The 16893-nt window shown below is 49.0% G+C and overlaps 1 protein-coding gene across 5 annotated transcripts in view; it reads left to right on the top strand.

Moving 5' to 3' along the window:
- Positions 1-16893, top strand: part of Znf536 (zinc finger protein 536) — a 531971-nt gene that overhangs the window by 55292 nt on the left and 459786 nt on the right. For 4 of the 5 annotated variants that reach the window (XM_045154928.1, XM_045154926.1, XM_045154931.1 and 1 more), the window contains one exon: positions 6911-6980. The exons of the other annotated variant lie outside the window; for it this stretch is intronic. The gene's annotated coding sequence lies outside the window, so the exon portion shown is untranslated. The remainder of the gene's footprint in view (positions 1-6910; positions 6981-16893) is intronic. 5 annotated transcript variants of the gene reach the window in all.

The following is a 16893-nucleotide window of genomic DNA, read 5'->3' as shown; positions in this document are numbered from 1 at the left end:
CTGTGGCTTCTCTTCCTTGCCGTGGATTCTTCCTCAGCATTCCCATTCACTCATCTGCACAGTGCCAGTTGCACCCCAACGGACTCCCTCCTGTCTCGTCTCTCCCAGAGGACCGAGGAATCTTGACACAGCACAGACTCATTCACACCCTTGCATGGCTCCAAGGTCACCAAAGGCTCAGGACAAGCCACATTTCTTATCACACCAGGACAAGGTGTGTGCATCCTAGCTGGCCCACCTTCTCCCATTCCCAGTATCCATGCCAGGCCACGGAGTGACCGGCTGCTCACTGAACACTCACTGCGCGGTTCTCCCCGACTCTTCCATAAGGCCCTGTCTTTTGCTTCATTCTGATGTCTTCTGATATGTCACTTCCTTGGGAGAGCTCTTCTCTGATTATCAAAAGTAGTCTCTGGGGCTGGAGAGATGGCTTAGTGGTTAAGGCATTTGCCTGCAAAGCAAAGGACCCGGGTTCAATTTCGCAGGACTCATGTAAGCCAGACGTACAAGGTGGCAAACGCATCTGGAGTTCGTTTGCAGTAGCTGGAGGCCTTGGCATGCCCATTCGGTCTGTTTCTCTCTCTCTCTGCCTATTTTTTTCTCTCTCAAATGAATGAATGAATGAATGAATGAATGAATGAATAAATAATCTCTGTCTCCTCTTCAGCTCTGCCTTCTTTTGAGAAATTAGTATTTGTTGACATTAACTTTTTACTTCTGTTGTCTTTCACTGGGTTCTATAACCAAAAAGTAGGCTCCTTTAGCGTGCGCACACAGGAGGAAGTGCTTGACCTGTGATGTTCAGAACTTTCCCACTTGAAGCCTTGTCTTACTGGACTCTTTTTCATTGCTATTTTTAAAAATGTTATTTATTTATGAGGTAGGGAAGGAGGGAGAGAGAGAATGGGTACACCGGCCACTACAGATGAACTCCAGACACACGCACCACTTTGTACATCTGGCTTTAGGTGGGTACCAAGGAATCAAACAAGCACCTTGTGCCACAAAGCCATCTCTCCAGCCCTCGTTTTCATTTTTTAAAACAAGGTTCACTATGTCACCCAGGCTGGCCTAGTCTTTTCCATCCTCCTGTCTCAACCTCCCGAATGTGAGATGACTGCTATGTATGTGCCACCACACCTAGAATCACAGGGACAATCTTGCTGCATCACTTGAAGCCTATTTAGCCCCCAGAATTGTCCTAGAAAGACAATTACTCAGTGCTTGCGATGCACATCAAGTTTAGCGACTCCTTATTCCTGGTGGGACTTGAGGATTTTGAGCTCTGGGCCTCAAGGCGATCTGGACACCTTGGTGTCCCCAGTGTGTACTGAGGAAGGCACCCTGCCTGGGACAGGGCCGAGTCTCCATAACACAGGGTTGGGGTGTGCCATTGGCTCTGGAGCCACAGCAGGCAGGGGTGGGCTGGGGACAGGTCCTTGTGCGGTCTGTGGGCTTCATTCTTCCCTGGACACAGTCATCAGGCTCTTTCTCCAAATCCTGTTGTGGAAGGAACGTGGTTTACCCCCTCCCAGATGCCCCTGCCTTTCCCACTCCTCAGAGAAGGCTGTCTGCTGTAGTGCTCTCAGAGAGCGTGACTTACCCCTCCATGCCTGCACCTCATGGCCCACAGGGACAGCATGTGAAGGCATGAGTTGAACCAAGCCTCCCTCCTCTCCTCTCCTCCTCTCCTCTCTCCTCTCCTCCCCTCCCCTCCCCTCCCCTCCCCTCCCCTCCCCTCCCCTCCCCTCCTCCCCTCCCCTCCCCTCCCCCTCCTCCCCTCCCTTCCCCTCCTCCCCTCACTTCACCTCCCCCTCCTCCCCTCCCCTCCCCTCCCTTCCCCTCTCCTCCTCCTGCCCTCCCCTCCTCCCCTCCCCTCGCCCCTCTTCTCTCCCCTCCCCTCCCCGTCCCTTCCCTCCTTCCTTCCCTCCCCTCCCCTCCTCTCCTCTCCTCTCCTCTCCTCCCCTCCCCTCCCCTCCCCTCCCTTCCCCTCCTCCCCTCCCCTCCCGTCCCCTCCCCTCTCTTCTTCCCTCCCCCTTCCTTCCTTTTCAGTCATCTGCCGTCTCCACTTCAGCCTTCCTTGAACCTCACCTTCCTTCCTCCCTTCCCATGCTCCTTCCTCTGCTCCATCCTTGTCTCTGTCATTTCATTCCCCCTCCCCCACCCCTCCACACTGGAGTCCCCTCAGCATGGTCCGTGGAGATGGGAGCCCCTTTTTGCACCTGTGATGTTCAAGTTGCCCTGGCACAGAGCTAGAGGCAGGTGGAGGGCTGTGGGCACTTTGTGTGCTAACCTCCAGCTCAGTGCAGAACACCAGACAATGACATGGCTTCCCACCAATCACTTCCTCCTCGGGGTCCATGGGAAGTCATGCTGTGGCCCAGCGAAGGATTCTCTGTCTCCATTCTTTGTTGGCTGGTCCCGGGAGAGCTCAGGAGTAGGGACTCATCCCTTTACCCCCCTCAGATGCCCAGCAGAACTGGTGGTTTAGTGCTTACCAGCTTGATGCATTCTATAGGGCTTCCTAAGGAGCGGGCTAGGTGTCCGTGTGGACAGAGTGTGGCCTGTGGAAGTTTCAGGAATACTGTTCATTCTATGGAGGCCACAGCTTCTTGGACCACCTTCGACCCTCTTTTTACCCTCTTTCTTTCCTTCCTTCCTTCCTTCTTTTCCTCTCTTTTTGCTATATGTATGTGTGTATGTGTGAGTGTAATTACGCATGTTCAAGTGTGTGAGTGGATGCACGCGGGCCATGGTGTACAGGCCTCAACTCACACCTTGTTTGAGATAAGGGCTTTCATTGCTGCACGTGCCGGGCTAGCCGGCCCGAGTGTCTCCTCTCTCTGTTTCCCTTCTCGCCGTATTGACACTAGGGTTACAGTGGACACTGGCACTACGTGTCCAGCTCTACGAAGGATCTGCGGAGTCTGAACTCAAGCGCTCAGGCACGCGTGGCCGGTGCTTCACATCCCCGGCCGTCTTCCCAGTGTGGCTTCCTGTGATGGCTGATGGCCCCCTGCCTTCCCGCCCTGCTCACCTCCCTTCATGGCTCCCCGAGACTTCCCTTTCCCCTTCCTCAGGGGGTCTGTGGGTGGGGGTGCTCTGGGAGGAAGCACCCCTGCACTCCACCTAAGCTGCCCAGGGGAGAATAGTCAGGACCCAGATCACCTCTGAAGAGTTTTAAAATTTATTTGCAAGCAGAGAGATAGAAAGATAGATGACAGATAGATAGATAGATGATAGATAGATGAAGCATAGGCATTCCAGGGCATCTAGCCACATCAGACGAACTCCAGATGCATGGACCATCTTGTGCACCTGGCTTATGTAGGTACTGGGGAACTGAACCTGTGTTCTTATGCTTCATAGGCAAGTGCCTTAACCACTAAGTCATTTCTTTCCCTTGTACGGGTTTTGAGACACTGTCTCCTTGCGTCCCTGAGGCTGTCTTGACCTCCAGACCCTCTTGCCTCAGCCTTTTTTTCCCCATGTATATGTGGCATGCTTGTAGGGGTATGTGTGTGAGTGTGCGCACACGTGCGTGCACCAGAAGTTTACGTGACGGCTCCTCCTCAATCATTCTTCACCTTATGCATGGAGACAGGATCTCCAGCTTAACCCAGCGCTTACCAATCTGAGTAGTCTAGACCGCTTGCCCAGAGCATCCCCTGTCTCCTCTGGAATTCTGGGATTACAGGTGGACTGCCACGTCCCACACCCACCTGGCAGATCCACGCTCAGGTCCTCAGGCTTTACCTACTGAGACCCTGCCACGGTGGCCTGTACTGCCATGCCCTCCGCTCATGGCTCCCTGTTCCAGAAAGTGTAGCCACAGAGCGGCCTCACCACCCGGCCCCCCAGCCCTCCTCCACAGGGTCCAGGACTCTGTTCCGGCCACCTGCTCCCCTGCGGTAGCTCTTGCCTGGCTACCTTGCAGCCAAGCATGCTTCCTGTTACACCATGGGCAGCTTCTGTGTCTCATGACAGACCTGCCTGTCCCCCCCCCCCCATCCCCACCTCCCCCCAGGGCCGAGATCCTCATGGAGGGAGTCTGGAGTTAACTGAGAAGATGGCTCTCCTACACCCAGTCACTGTGAGTGGCTGCATGTGTGTCTTACCTGTGTTTTAAAGGAAGAGCTGAGACCTGCCTGTGGCGGTAATTCGTTTTCGCCCTCTGGGGCAGGGCTCTGCTTCCTGTCGCCTGTGTAATCTGCCGCTCTCCACTGCTCCGGTGGCAGATACCACAAGCGGGACTTCCAAGTGGTGGCCTGCCCTGTGTCCCCTCAGCAGGGAGCCCTGTGGGAGGCAGGGACAAGGGCAAACGTGGACTGTGTTATCTCTGAATGTTAGTTACTTACTGGCTTATGCCAGAAGAGCAGTTGCCTCCCCTGAGGAAGATAGAAGTTCCACACTGGTGTTTTCCTGTCTCCCTGCCCCGCATCCAGAGAACATCTGTGGCCTGATGCTGTCACCTGTCCCCGTCCTGCCGTGACTCTAAGGACATCAGACACCAGGAAGCTCTCCTGTTGAGACAGACAGCAATGAAACTAACTCAATTTCCTTTCCTGCACTTTGAGTATTACCTTATGGGGCAGTTGCCCACTGGCATGTCAGTTACCTTTGCCCACTTGGCCCGACCACCTTGATCAGCTTGGGAAGTGCCACGTAGCGGAGGCCTCTCAGTTCAGGATGCAGACCCTGACGGTTTGCTCCAGTCACTTCCTCTCCTAGATTGAGGGAGACAGCGGTGGTGTGATCAATGGCTCAGTGCCGGAGGACACACTGGTGTGGGACTTCCCCACAAAGTCTCCCTCCCTGTGTTCTCCTGTCATCGGAATTTACAGAGCTTCTAAGTGAACAGTCCCTGGAGAATGGTCCTAGAATTTTGCAAGTCATGAGCCTGGTTATACACTCTTAGTCTGCCGCCTGCTCCTGCCACCTCCCTCTAGGGCAGGATGAAGGCAGATCTGCAGAACTGTGGGGCTCTGGAGCCTCTGGCTCAGAGCTCAGACAAAACCCCACAAATTACAGCAAGGAGCACTCGCTTTTCACTCTAGATTTTAATGACGAATGACAGGGAAAAAAAAAAAAAACACCACAAGAAACAATATGCAAAAGATGATCTGATTGGGGAGAGCATGTATGTGGAGTGAGAGAGAATTGTCTCCTGTTATGGATAGTTTGAGCTGTAAACATTTGCTTTGTCTCTCAAGGCAGGCAGATAGAAATTGATTTACAAACTGGGTGTGGTGGTGCACACCTGTAGCCTCAGCATTTGGGAGGCAGAGGTATCATGAATTTGATGCCAGTCTGGGTTACATAGTGAGTTGTGGGACAGCTGGGCTGTACAGAGGAGACCTTCTGCCACCCCCTCCAACACACACACACACACACACACACCCTTGTTTAGAATAGTGATAACTTTCCTGCACTTTAGCCCTGAAGAGTACTTTAAAGCATGGACTTCACAAGCCCCTTCCCAGTGGCAGGGATCAGTCTTGGCTAGATGGAGGCGTGTAAGCCAGATGTTGGGATCTCCCAACATCTGGCTTAGGCCACCTACAGTGGCACTGTAGGTCCTTCGGATCCATCCGTGGTCTTCCCTTAGCAGATCAGCACCCTTAACTGCACGTAGGAATTCCATCTGTCATCGAATGCACACCTTTGAGGTGCACAGGGTTTCTCCCATTGAGAAAACTTCTGCTTGTCCTGTAAGATCCCTTAAATTCACAGATGAGGGAGTGGAAAGATTGCTAGAGCCACACTAGGCACAGAGACGTTGCCTCTTCCCCATCACTGATAGCTACACCCACAGTGCATGACCCACGTCCCCAACGAGGAGGGTCCCTGTGGGGGCGGGGAGCAGGGAGGACAGGGAGGAGGCTAATGACCAATATGGCTGTTTACACACTGAGTACGTAGTTAATAATAATAAAAGTAAAGAGTGGACTAAAAAGAGCCCTTTTGTAAGATAGCAAGTTAGGCTGCAGGTGGTACTGTAGAAAGGTGGGCTGGTGGCTGGCTTTCGGGGCCGTATCTCGCAGAACATGCCCTAGTGGATGAAGCCACCTGGGGAGAACTGAAATCACTGGTGACACAGAAAGAACAAGCCAGCCATCTAAACTGGGCCACTTTCCTGGTCTTGGTTCAGTAGAGACCACTCTGATGCCAAAAGTAACACACTTGGGGCTGGAGAAACGACTCAGCAGTTCAGGAGCTTGCTTGCCATGCCTGCCAGCCTGGGTTTGATTCCCAAGTACCCATGTAAAGCCAGATGCGCAAAGCAGTGCATGCATCCAGAGTTCATTTGCAGTGGCAAGAGACCCTGGCATGCTGTTCTCTCTTTCTCTGTCTCTCAAATAAATAAATAAATAAATAAATAAATAAATAAACAAACAAACAAACAAACAAACAAACAAGCAAACAAAAAGAATATTGGTATCCTTAATCCACAGTTAGTGGTAATCCCCTGATTGGGGCTCATTGAGTCTTTCCTCTGACCACTGACTTGGTGGAGATTTGGGTGGGATTTTGGTCTACCACAGGGGTCTTTACATATGCATGAGAAAGGAAGACCCTCCAAATACCTCCTGTGTTCTCTGCTTTTCAGAATTCTGGGCTCTATTTCTTCTCCATCCTATCTGGAGAGAAGATGGCTAGAAGCTCCAACCCCTTCTTTTTGCCAGTGGCAATTTCCCACTGAAAACAAACTGAGCAAATTTGGCTCATGGACGCAAAGGTCGCATAGCCCCCATTTTGCAAATTTCTTAAAGAATTTGGGCAGTGGGGCTGTGGAGTGCTTTTTAGCTCACCAAGCTCAGCTAATTGCCCCCAAATGAGTGCTGTTTGGATGTCTTCTTGAAGTCTGTCTGTCTGACATTCAAGTTTCTAACAGGTCTTATTTTTGCAGTTCCTGACCACTACAGCTTTAAGAATATCCCGTACCCAGGACGGAGCTCTGTGGCTTTAAGACTTGCCTGGTAAGGACCGTCACTTTGTAGCTTTGTGACTTGTTGAAGGGACATCTGTCTGTGAGTCTAGGGGAGGCTGGGCTCCCTTCTTTGGGGTTACAGGTCTCTGTGAGAAGCAAGAGTTTTACCATGGACTCCTTTTTACTTGGAGGGTTGAGGGGGACTTTGGAGAAACTTCTAGATACAAAGTCCTCTGAAAGGTAGTGTGGGGGTCTGGTTCTTTTTGGTGGGATGGGTATGTGCAAATGAGGACCAAGTAGAGCCACCAGCCAAGCAAAGCCTTGTAAGGGTGACTTTTTTCTCTTTTCTGTGATATACTGAGTCACTGTCACCAACTGGAAGTTCAGAATAAGAGCTGGTAAACTGGGGACACTGTTGAGAACCAAGTGACTCCCACACATGCACACCTGTGGTCACTTTCTCTGCCACTCCCATGTGACTTAATGGTTTGAAGTGATCTTGGGGTGACTGCTGTCAGGCCAGTTCTGTGCCTACCATCTCAATCAGCCCCAAGACTGTGAACTCAGAGGGGGTGTGTTTCCCCCATACAGAAGCTGGTAGAAACATAAAATACAGAAGAAAAGGTGATACGTGTCTGTGAGACCTTCAGTGGCCCTGTCCAAGGTGGGCCTGGTATCTCTGCGAACTCACCCTTTGATCTAATTAGCAGAGGCCACCTTCTGCTGGCCACACGTCTCCGAGGTCACTACATAAACCAGGGAAATTGATAGTGGAATTATGCACTCAGAAATTAATTTTATATTGTACTGAATATATATTTTTTTATTGTGACTTTATCTTGTTCGAAAAAAGTGCTTACTTCTGATTTTGTGGATTATTACTGACCGCGGATTACTTTTATTTTGGTTTTTACACAACAGTTATATTAGAAATTTGCTGTTTTATTCTTACCTTCTTAGTAAAAATCCTTTTATCACACAATGGGTAATTTATATCCATTACCAGGCCTTTCAATCCTTTTCAGCGGGCTGTCAGTGCCGTTGGCACAGTAATGATTAATGTGATCTAATAATAGTGTGCCATTATATTACCTTAGTAAAACATGTACCAACATCCTATTCGGATCTACCAAATTCATAGCTTCCTATAATATTTTTGTTGAAAGACAGGATTACTATTTTTCAAAGCTGATTTTTTTTCCCCCTTTAACATATTTAATGAAATTCACAATTCGTTGCCTTAGTAATCCTGGGTGTGGGATTGGACGTGATGGGTGACTTCCACATCCGTAGGCACCATTGTGATTTGTCAGGCGACATCAGTGGCAGTTGCAGTGATCCGCCAGGGAGATAGTTTTGTTTTGGTTGGCCTGTACCACTTTGCTGTGAAGAAGAGCAGTAAAAAGCTGCTGGCTCCCTTGTCCTTCCTGACTTCTAGTAGAGATGGCAGGTTTTAGGTCAAAAGGTAAGAGAGAGTAATTTGATTCAGAGGTACATCCCTTCACTGTGTCAATTCTGCCCACGTTTCTGTCACCTGCCCTCAATCTACTGGCAAAGCCAGAGGAAGTAGTGCCAGACAGATGTCTGAGGATACCTTCTTCTGCCCACATTTTCCTTCCTCTACCTTGGCTCGACTTCTCTGAGTCTGACCTGACTTGTCAGCCTTGGCATTGCTGACACCTTGGGCTGAGCAGTTATGGGCTGTGGGAAGTTGTCTGGTTTATGCCTGGGCGTTTTTCAGTATCCCTGGCCTCTGCCCACTAAGATACCATGAGCATACCCATTTCCCCCATCAGGACAACCAACATGTCTCCAGAAATAGCCATGTGTCTCCTGGTAGGAGGCAGGATCCCATGAACTGTTACTGGTCCCATCCATTTAATGTGATAGACGCCCAAGCAGGTGCATGAAAGAATGGGGCCTTCCCGAGAGGTTTGTGCATCTTCGGTTCAGGAGGGAGGCTGTGTGGGTGATGGTATACAGCCAGTCCTTCTTTCTCCCTCCTCCTCCTTCACAGAGCCCAGCCCGAATAAGGGCCTGAATCTTTAGCTTCTCCCACTTAAATCCCATTATAATCACGCTCGTGATTGATAACATTCCACCTTTTCAAAGGGCTTTAAAATCTGTGTCAGCCAAGGATGACATTATTGTAGTGCCGGGAGATGTATTCAAACAATTACACACTCAAATCCAAGTGGGAAGGGTTGTCCTTCTATCCCCGGTGCCTTTGTGAGGTGGTTTTAGCCAGCATCTCAGTCCTCCCCCCTTCAAGCCCCCAGAAAGCTTCAGCATGAAAAGAAATGGGAAGAACAGGTTTCACCCTTGATACCACTCAGCTCAGAAAGCTTCTGAATATTGGGACTTCTTAGGGATGGAGAGGAGGGAGGAAAGGTTGGAGGGAGAGAGAGAGAGAGATCTTGTTTTTGATTCAGAACAAAAATTACTACTGCAACATTGACTCGAAATATGCAATCAACTGAAATCAGGAAAAGTATTTTGAATACAAAATTTGTATTGAAATACTCAAATCTCGATACATGTGCACCCACATACATGTATATATTTAAATCACAGAAAGAGAAGATGAGGAGGAAAGCTTTTGTCATAAACATATTGCCTGCAATATTTACCTTCGGATGATTCTGCCACATTGGCGTAGAGTTTTGTACCATTAACATTCTGTATACCAGCCACTCTTGCTGGCTTTTACAGCTAATCTTTGAAGATGACTAGTAAGCGATTGGACCTCATTCACCTTCGTGTTAGGAAAACCTCAAGGGCGTTGTAGTGCTTGGGGACAGGAGGCTCCTGACTTGTTTCTGGTTTGTGTTCCCTCCTGCAAGATAAGCCTGCTGAGAGTAAGGGACTTCTGTGTTTTGTTCGGTATTATTTCTGTAGTTGTTGGAATGGTGCCTGATGAAAAGCAGTTTCTCAGTAGTCACCGTGTGGGTGAGTGGGTAGATGGATGCTTTGATGGATGGGTGGGTGAGTGGCTGGTGGGTGGGTGGATAGGGTAGAATGTAGGGCTGGGGGGGGTGGACGGGTAGGCAGATGAACTGATAGGTGGATAGATGAATGAGTGGGTAGTTGTGCTGATGGATGCATGGGCAGAAGAGTGGATGGAGAGCTGGGTAGGCGAATGGCTGGATATAGGGTTGGGTGGATATGTGGATGAATTGGTGCGTGGATAGATGATGAATGGATGGATGGGGGGTGATGTTAAATAGATGGATAAGGAGGTGCATGGATAGACTGGTGGATACATGAATGGAATATAAACAGGTGGGTAGGTGGGTGAGGCTGTGTCTTAAGCCTTAACATAAACCCACAAAAATATGGGACCTATTGTCCAAAACAGTCTGCTGCTGTTATATCTCAGAAGCATGGAGACCTGAGTTCAATCCACAGTACCTACCAAAAAAAAAAAAAAAAAGACAGGCATGGCGGCACACACCTGTAATCCTAGTTCTACAGGGACAGAAACAGGAGTCTCTCCGAAACTTGCTGGAAAGCCAGTCTAGCCTGATAGGTGAGCTCCAGGCCAAAGAGAGACCCTATCTCACAAGGAGGCGGACGGCGTTCCTGAGGCTGACACCTGGGGCTGTCCTCACACCTCCACATACAGGCGTATGCACACACACGTGCACACACCAACGCAGACATGCACCTGCACACACGTGCGTGCACACGCTCACACTAAAAAAGAAATGCCACTTTTACTGTCTCTTCATCCCTTGGCATCCCAAATATTTTTTTTTAAAGAAACTTTAAAATCATCAGTTACTGTAAGGCATTCTCATTATCTCTTCAGTCCAGTTTTATTTTCTCAAATAGAGAAAAATGTGTCCAAGGATGTATTAGGCAATCTCTGTAAGTGTAGCAGCAGTTTACTGTAAAAATCTATTAATAATCTCTGTAAGCACATGCATGGCTCAGATACAAGACACAGGAGCAATGCAGGAGACGGTGACCTGTTTCAGAGAGGACCTTGGCGAGAGATGTAAGAGGTTCAGAAGACCTTCTGTGCATACGCCTGTATGCCATCTCCTGGCCGAGCCTGTAATTCAGGTGTATTTCCTCCTTGTAAAACATTTATTTTACTTTAAAAAATTTTTATTTATCTATTTTCGAGGAAAGAAAGAGAGAGAGAGAGAAAGAAAGAGACAAAAGAATGGGCATGCTAGGGCCTACAGACACTGCAAAAGAATTCCAGATACATGCGTCACTTTGTGCACCTGGGCTGACGTGGGTACTGGAGAATCAAACTGAGGCCATTAGATTTTGCTGGCAAGTGCCCTAACTGCTGAGCCATCTCCCCAGCTCTACTTCCTCCTTGTAGAGGCTCTTGGTGTCCTGTTGCAACCTGCCACGCTCAGCCACGTGTGGTCATGTGTCTTCAGGACAGAGTGAGAGTGGAGAGTGTGGGACACCCTCAGGTCCAGGGGGGATGCAGTAGTGAACTTGCACTTTAAGTGGAGATGGTCCACCCCTCCCCCTTCCCAGCTTTCAAGGTGTTGCCCAGCCCACATGGTTGACGCCAAGGACGAAATGATCAAGAAAGGAGAGCAATGAGTTAGCTGCCACGTTGAGCTTGGAAACCTAGAGCGGACACGTAGGTCGTGGACTCAGACTTCCTGGACTGGAAGCCAGGCTCCTCCGTTAGCTGCGTGAACACGCACCACGTCGCCTTCGCCTCCCGTTTGCTCGCCTGTCCACTGTGAGCAACGGTCGCACCAGTGTAGTAGATTGCGCTGTGTGATGGAATCCAACAGTGCCTGGCTCGAAGTAAGCATCCCGTCAGCGTTGGCTGCCCTTAATACCATTACTGTTTCCATTTTCAGTGCTTTGTCACCCCTTTCATTTCCCCTTTTATCCAAGAACAATGAAAGGATAGGCCATTTTCGGAAAATTAGCTTTTCCTACTTGGCTCATACCAGGACTAGGAACCCCAAGATGTTGCCAGGCGTGTGTTTTCCCCAGCATCCCCCTCGGGGACTTTGGTTAATAAGTTCAGAGGACATCGGAAAGGGTGGTGAGTTTGTTAAGCCATAGACCCATTCCGTTTCCTTTGTGAAGGGACGTTGTTGACACTCCGCTGGGGTTTTGGGATTTACTTGGTGTTTGGGACTGCATTCCTGGGATGGGTGCCACGTGGTCATGGTGGGTGGGAACAGGCTGCTCTTGAAAGGGAAGGGAGGGGACGCCCCTTCGCTTTGCTCTTCCATCCCCTTGCAAAGATGGGTCTGCTCTGCATCATGGCCCAGTTTTATATTTTTAGCTGCCGCTGAAATTTAATGTTTTGCTTTTGGTTTATTATGTATGCAAGTATCTTGCTGATAAATTACATGTGTAATTGTACCATCATAACCACTGCTAGTCAGTGACAACATATAATTAAACTCACCCTTGTAGTCATTGAACTTTTCTGTCCCTGACAAGATCATTGACCACCCCAAGCAGGGCGCACCTCCATGGAACATGCACGTGAGTGCCCGGGTGGCCAAGCTGCCTTCCAGCCCCTGGCCTGCGTGCACCCCAGCCTGCGCATGGACCCACTTCCTTCTACTTACTTCCTCCTCGGGGTGTTTGCTCTGCTTTTCTGCCTCTGTGCCAAGAACGGACCACATGTAGTATGGAGCGGGGAGGGAAATCATGCAGGACACAGTGCCTACTTATTTCAAAACTTTTAACACTGAAACGTTTCAAGAAAAGGAAACTTCCCATCTTGGTGATTATAAGTCATAGAGTTGAGCGGCATTCAGTACGTGAAGCTGTCGGCCACCATTATCTCCATGTCCTTTGATCTTGTCAACGAAATGCTCAGCCCTGGCATATTTTGCTGGGAGGAGTGTCTTTGGGCCTGTTGTAGTGTGTGGAAGGATTGCTGGCCTTTCTGAGGCAGGGGATTTCTAGTATGATCCAGCGGCAATATTCCACTGTCGGTTCAGCTCCCATTTTGCTTCCCCATCAGAGGCCGCCTGAGTTGCCCCCATGAATAATGATGCTGCCCAGAACGTGGCTGACTGTGCGGTTCAGAACTCCTCTCTCAACTCTTCCGGGTGTTGGCCCACGTGTGGACGTCCTGAGTCCTATAATAATCCTGTTTTCTATTGGGGCCCCTGCCATACTGGTGTCCATGTGGATATATCATTACATGTTACTATCAAGAGCGTACAAGGTACAATTTCCCCCATTTTGGTGAAAGCTGTTATCGTTTGTGTTTCTAAAAGTAGCCATTCTACTGGGGTCAAGTGGTACTTTTTGAAGTTTTTTTTTTTAAATATCTATTCCCCTTTCTTTTAAAGAGATGTTTGTATATTACAATGGCTTTAACAACTTAGCAGTGTATCTTAGAGGCCTCTTCCAGTCATTCCATAAAGTCCTCTCCCATTCTTTTTCATTAAAAAAATTCATATTTATTTATTCGAGAGAAGAAGAAGAGAGAGAGAGAGAGAGAGAAACGGTGCTCTATGGTCTCTTGCCTCTGTGAATAAACTCTAGACACATGTGTCACTTTGTGCATCTAGCTTTACATGGGCCGGCAGGCTTTTCAAGTAAGCAGCTGTAACAGCTAAACCATCTCCCCAGCCTCCTCCTTTAAAAAAATACTTGTATTTATTTGAGAGAGAGAATGGGCATACCAGGGCCTCTTGCCACTGCAGATGAATTTGACACATGAGTACTTTGTGCATCCAGATTGACATGGGTCCTGGGGAATCGAACTGAGGCCTGCAGGCTCTACAAGAAAGCACCTGTAACCCCTGGGCAATCTCTCCAGGCCTCTGCCTGTTTTTATGTGGCCTGCAAGCTAAGGATGGATGGCTTTAACATTTTTACATAGTTGAAAAAATTTTTTTTTAATGTTTCAGGATACACAAAAAATTGTATGAAGTTCATATTTCAGGTGTTATCAATAAAGTCTTATTAGTACAAATTCAAATTTCAGGGCCTATCAGATAAAACTTTATTGACACACAAGTGCTCTTATTCATTTACATCTCATGTGTGGCTTCTGCCTCTGCCGTGGCAGTTAGGTGATTGAAACGGAGACTGTGGCCTACAAAGCCTGGAGTATCTGTCACCTGACCCCACGAGGAGTGTTTGCTAGCTGTGCCCTTTGGTAAGAACCATACTGCCCTTTAACTGTTTGGTGCCCTCAGCAATCCAACCTGCAGACAGAGGCTGAGGCTCAGTGAAGACAGGCAACACGTTCAAAATAGATGGCTACCGAGGACACACCAGCCCATCCCTGGAAACCACCAATTTAAATGCCACCACTCAAAGTTTTCTGTTTGTTTGTTTTTGAGACAGGCTGTCGCTGTGTATAGCTCGTGCTACCTTTGGATTCATAAACTTTCTGCTTCAGCTGGTTTTTAGGTCCTGGTTGGCAAAAAACAAACAAATAAGCAAAAACAAACAACAAATAAAAGAGCACTATGTTACATTGCTGGGAGAAAACAGCTGACCAAAAGCAGCTGATGAGAGGAAAGGATTTATTTTGGTTTATAGCCGTGAGGGGACGCTCCATGGTGGCAGGGAAAGCATGGCATGAGCAGAGGCTGGGCACCACCTCTGCCACCGCAGGCGGACAATAGCTCCAGCCGAGTGAGCATCACTCTGGCTACTGGGGAGCTGGCTAGAACACACCAAATCCTTCCCCCAACAGCACAGCTCCTCCAGCAAGGCTCTGCCTCCTAAATTGCCACCAGCTGGGGACCAAGCATTCAAAACCCATGAGTGTATGGGGGACATGTGATTCCAACAACCACACGCTATTTCCAAATGTGATGTTGTCATTGGCAGAAGTGGGAGGAAAGAAGGGAGGGAGAGAAGGAGGAAGAGAATGAGGAGAGGGAGAGAGAGAGAGAGAGAGAGAGAGAGGGCGAGGCACTAGGTGAGCGTCATATGCATTGTTGGGGATGAACCCAGGTGCTCAACTGCTGAACCCCACAATGATCAGCATCTTTCTTATCCTTGCATGTCATTTCTTGATTCCCACTCAAGCCCTACACTGGAGGCGGGAGGAGCTTCCAGCTCTGCTGAAAGAGATGGTGGCAGCCACCTGCACAGTGTTTCCTCAGGACTGGAAGGAAAGCTAAGCCAACCAGTAACTTTTTTGCATAAAAAGTGAGTAATTTCCAGAATGGAGAGAAAGAATAGTAGGGTATATGAGATTTGTAAGAGTATGTTGATCATGCTTTTTCCTACACTTAAAAAATCCCACATATTTATTTGGGGTGTGTGTGTGTGTGTGTGTGTGTGTGTGTGTGTGTGCGCGTGCGCCATGGTGTACTTGTGGCTATTAGAAAACTACTTCTGGGATGGCCCTCACCTTTTACCTGGTTTGAGGCTTTTGTTGTTGTTTACTGCTTCTGGGACATTCTCCTGTTTTCTGCTTTCCTTCTTGTTGTAGATTTACTGGGTGTCACATGGTTCTCCCCTGTCTCCTCTCCTGATTGTTAGCCGCTCTGCCCACCCGGCTGTGCAGACTTGGAACTCCCTTCTGACAGGTGGAGGACAAAGCCTAGATAGGTTTTTTGCTCTTCCTTAACGGAGTGCAGAGCCCCGGCTGATGTGACATGTTTGTGTGTGTTCTGGAACTGGCCTGTCCATGTCCAGTACTCAGGAGGCCCCAGAGGATGGTCCATCTTGTGCCTGCTGCAAGCAAAGTGGACGGTGGCTCTCCTTGTCTGTTGGGGAAACTTCCCTGGAGATGAGGGTCTTCCAACAGTGAGCTGGCTGGGAAGTAGTATGATGGTGCTTTTACAAACTTTAAAAAAATTATTTATTTCTTTATGAGAGAGAGAGAGGGAGGGAGGGAGAGAATGGGCACTCTAGGGCCTCTAGCCACTGCAAACAGACTCCAGGAGCATGCGCCACCCTGTATATCTGTGGCTTCACACGGGTACTGGGGAGCTGAACCTAGGTCCATTGTCTTTGCAGGCAAGTGCCTTAACTGCAGAGCCGTCTCAAGCTTTTGACTGTAGTTTGAGGATCACAGAGCCAGACTCTGACCCTCTGGCTCCATGCACTGCACACAAAGAACGTGTGCTGGGGCCTGTCGACGTGAGAGCACAATGCCTGAAAGGGAACACAGAGCTCGATGTTTGAGTTTCATCCCTGAGCACTGTGCGTGGCTTTAAGAACAGAGACTGCTGCCAGGTGTGGGGGCCACGCCTTTCATCCCAGCACTCGGAAGGCAGAGGTAGGAGGATCGCCATGAGTTCAAGGCCACCCTGAGACTACATAGTGAATTCCAGGTCAGCCTGGGCTAAAGTGAGACCCTACCTCAGGGGAAAAAAAAAAAGAACAGAGACTGGTATGATTTTGGTAACTAGCAGGTCATGAAGGAGTCCGGTAATCTTTTGTACCGGGAATCAAGTGGGAGAAGTTTGTGCCGTCCCTTTGCCCATGGACTTTGGACATCTGGATACGTATGCTTAAGATTGGCTCTCAGCCAGGTGTTAGCATGTCCCTACCTGATAGTCCTCTGGTGGTGAAAGCATGGCCACAGACTCATCCAGCCTTGCCTTGTTCCCTCTGCCTTTGAACAGTTCCTTTTTCAATCGTTATGGCCAACTGGTAGCTCAGTTGTTAGTCCTTTGCTCAGACTTAATGTGTGCAATGTGGGGCCCAACACTGAGGAATTGGTTGCCCAGAGGATAAGGGAGTGAGGCTGGGGAGGTGAAGGGAGAGAGAGTGTGTGTTTGGGGAATGCTGAGGCTCAGTACATGTGTTGAAATTTCCATGCCTGAAAAGTCATATTCATTTTCTTTAAAAAATATTTTATTTATTTATGGGAGAGAGAGAGAAAGAGACACACAGAGAATGGGCCTCTAGCCACCACAAATGAACTCCAGATACACGCACTACCATTTTCATCTGGCTTTACGTGAGTACTGGGGCATCAAACCCAGGTCCTTAGGCTTTGCAGGCAAGTGCCTGAAGCACTGAGCTAGCTC

Source organism: Jaculus jaculus, chromosome 7, assembly GCF_020740685.1.
Source record: "Jaculus jaculus isolate mJacJac1 chromosome 7, mJacJac1.mat.Y.cur, whole genome shotgun sequence".
Taxonomy (NCBI): Eukaryota; Metazoa; Chordata; class Mammalia; order Rodentia; family Dipodidae; genus Jaculus; species Jaculus jaculus.
This window is presented reverse-complemented; position numbering and strand designations above follow the sequence as displayed.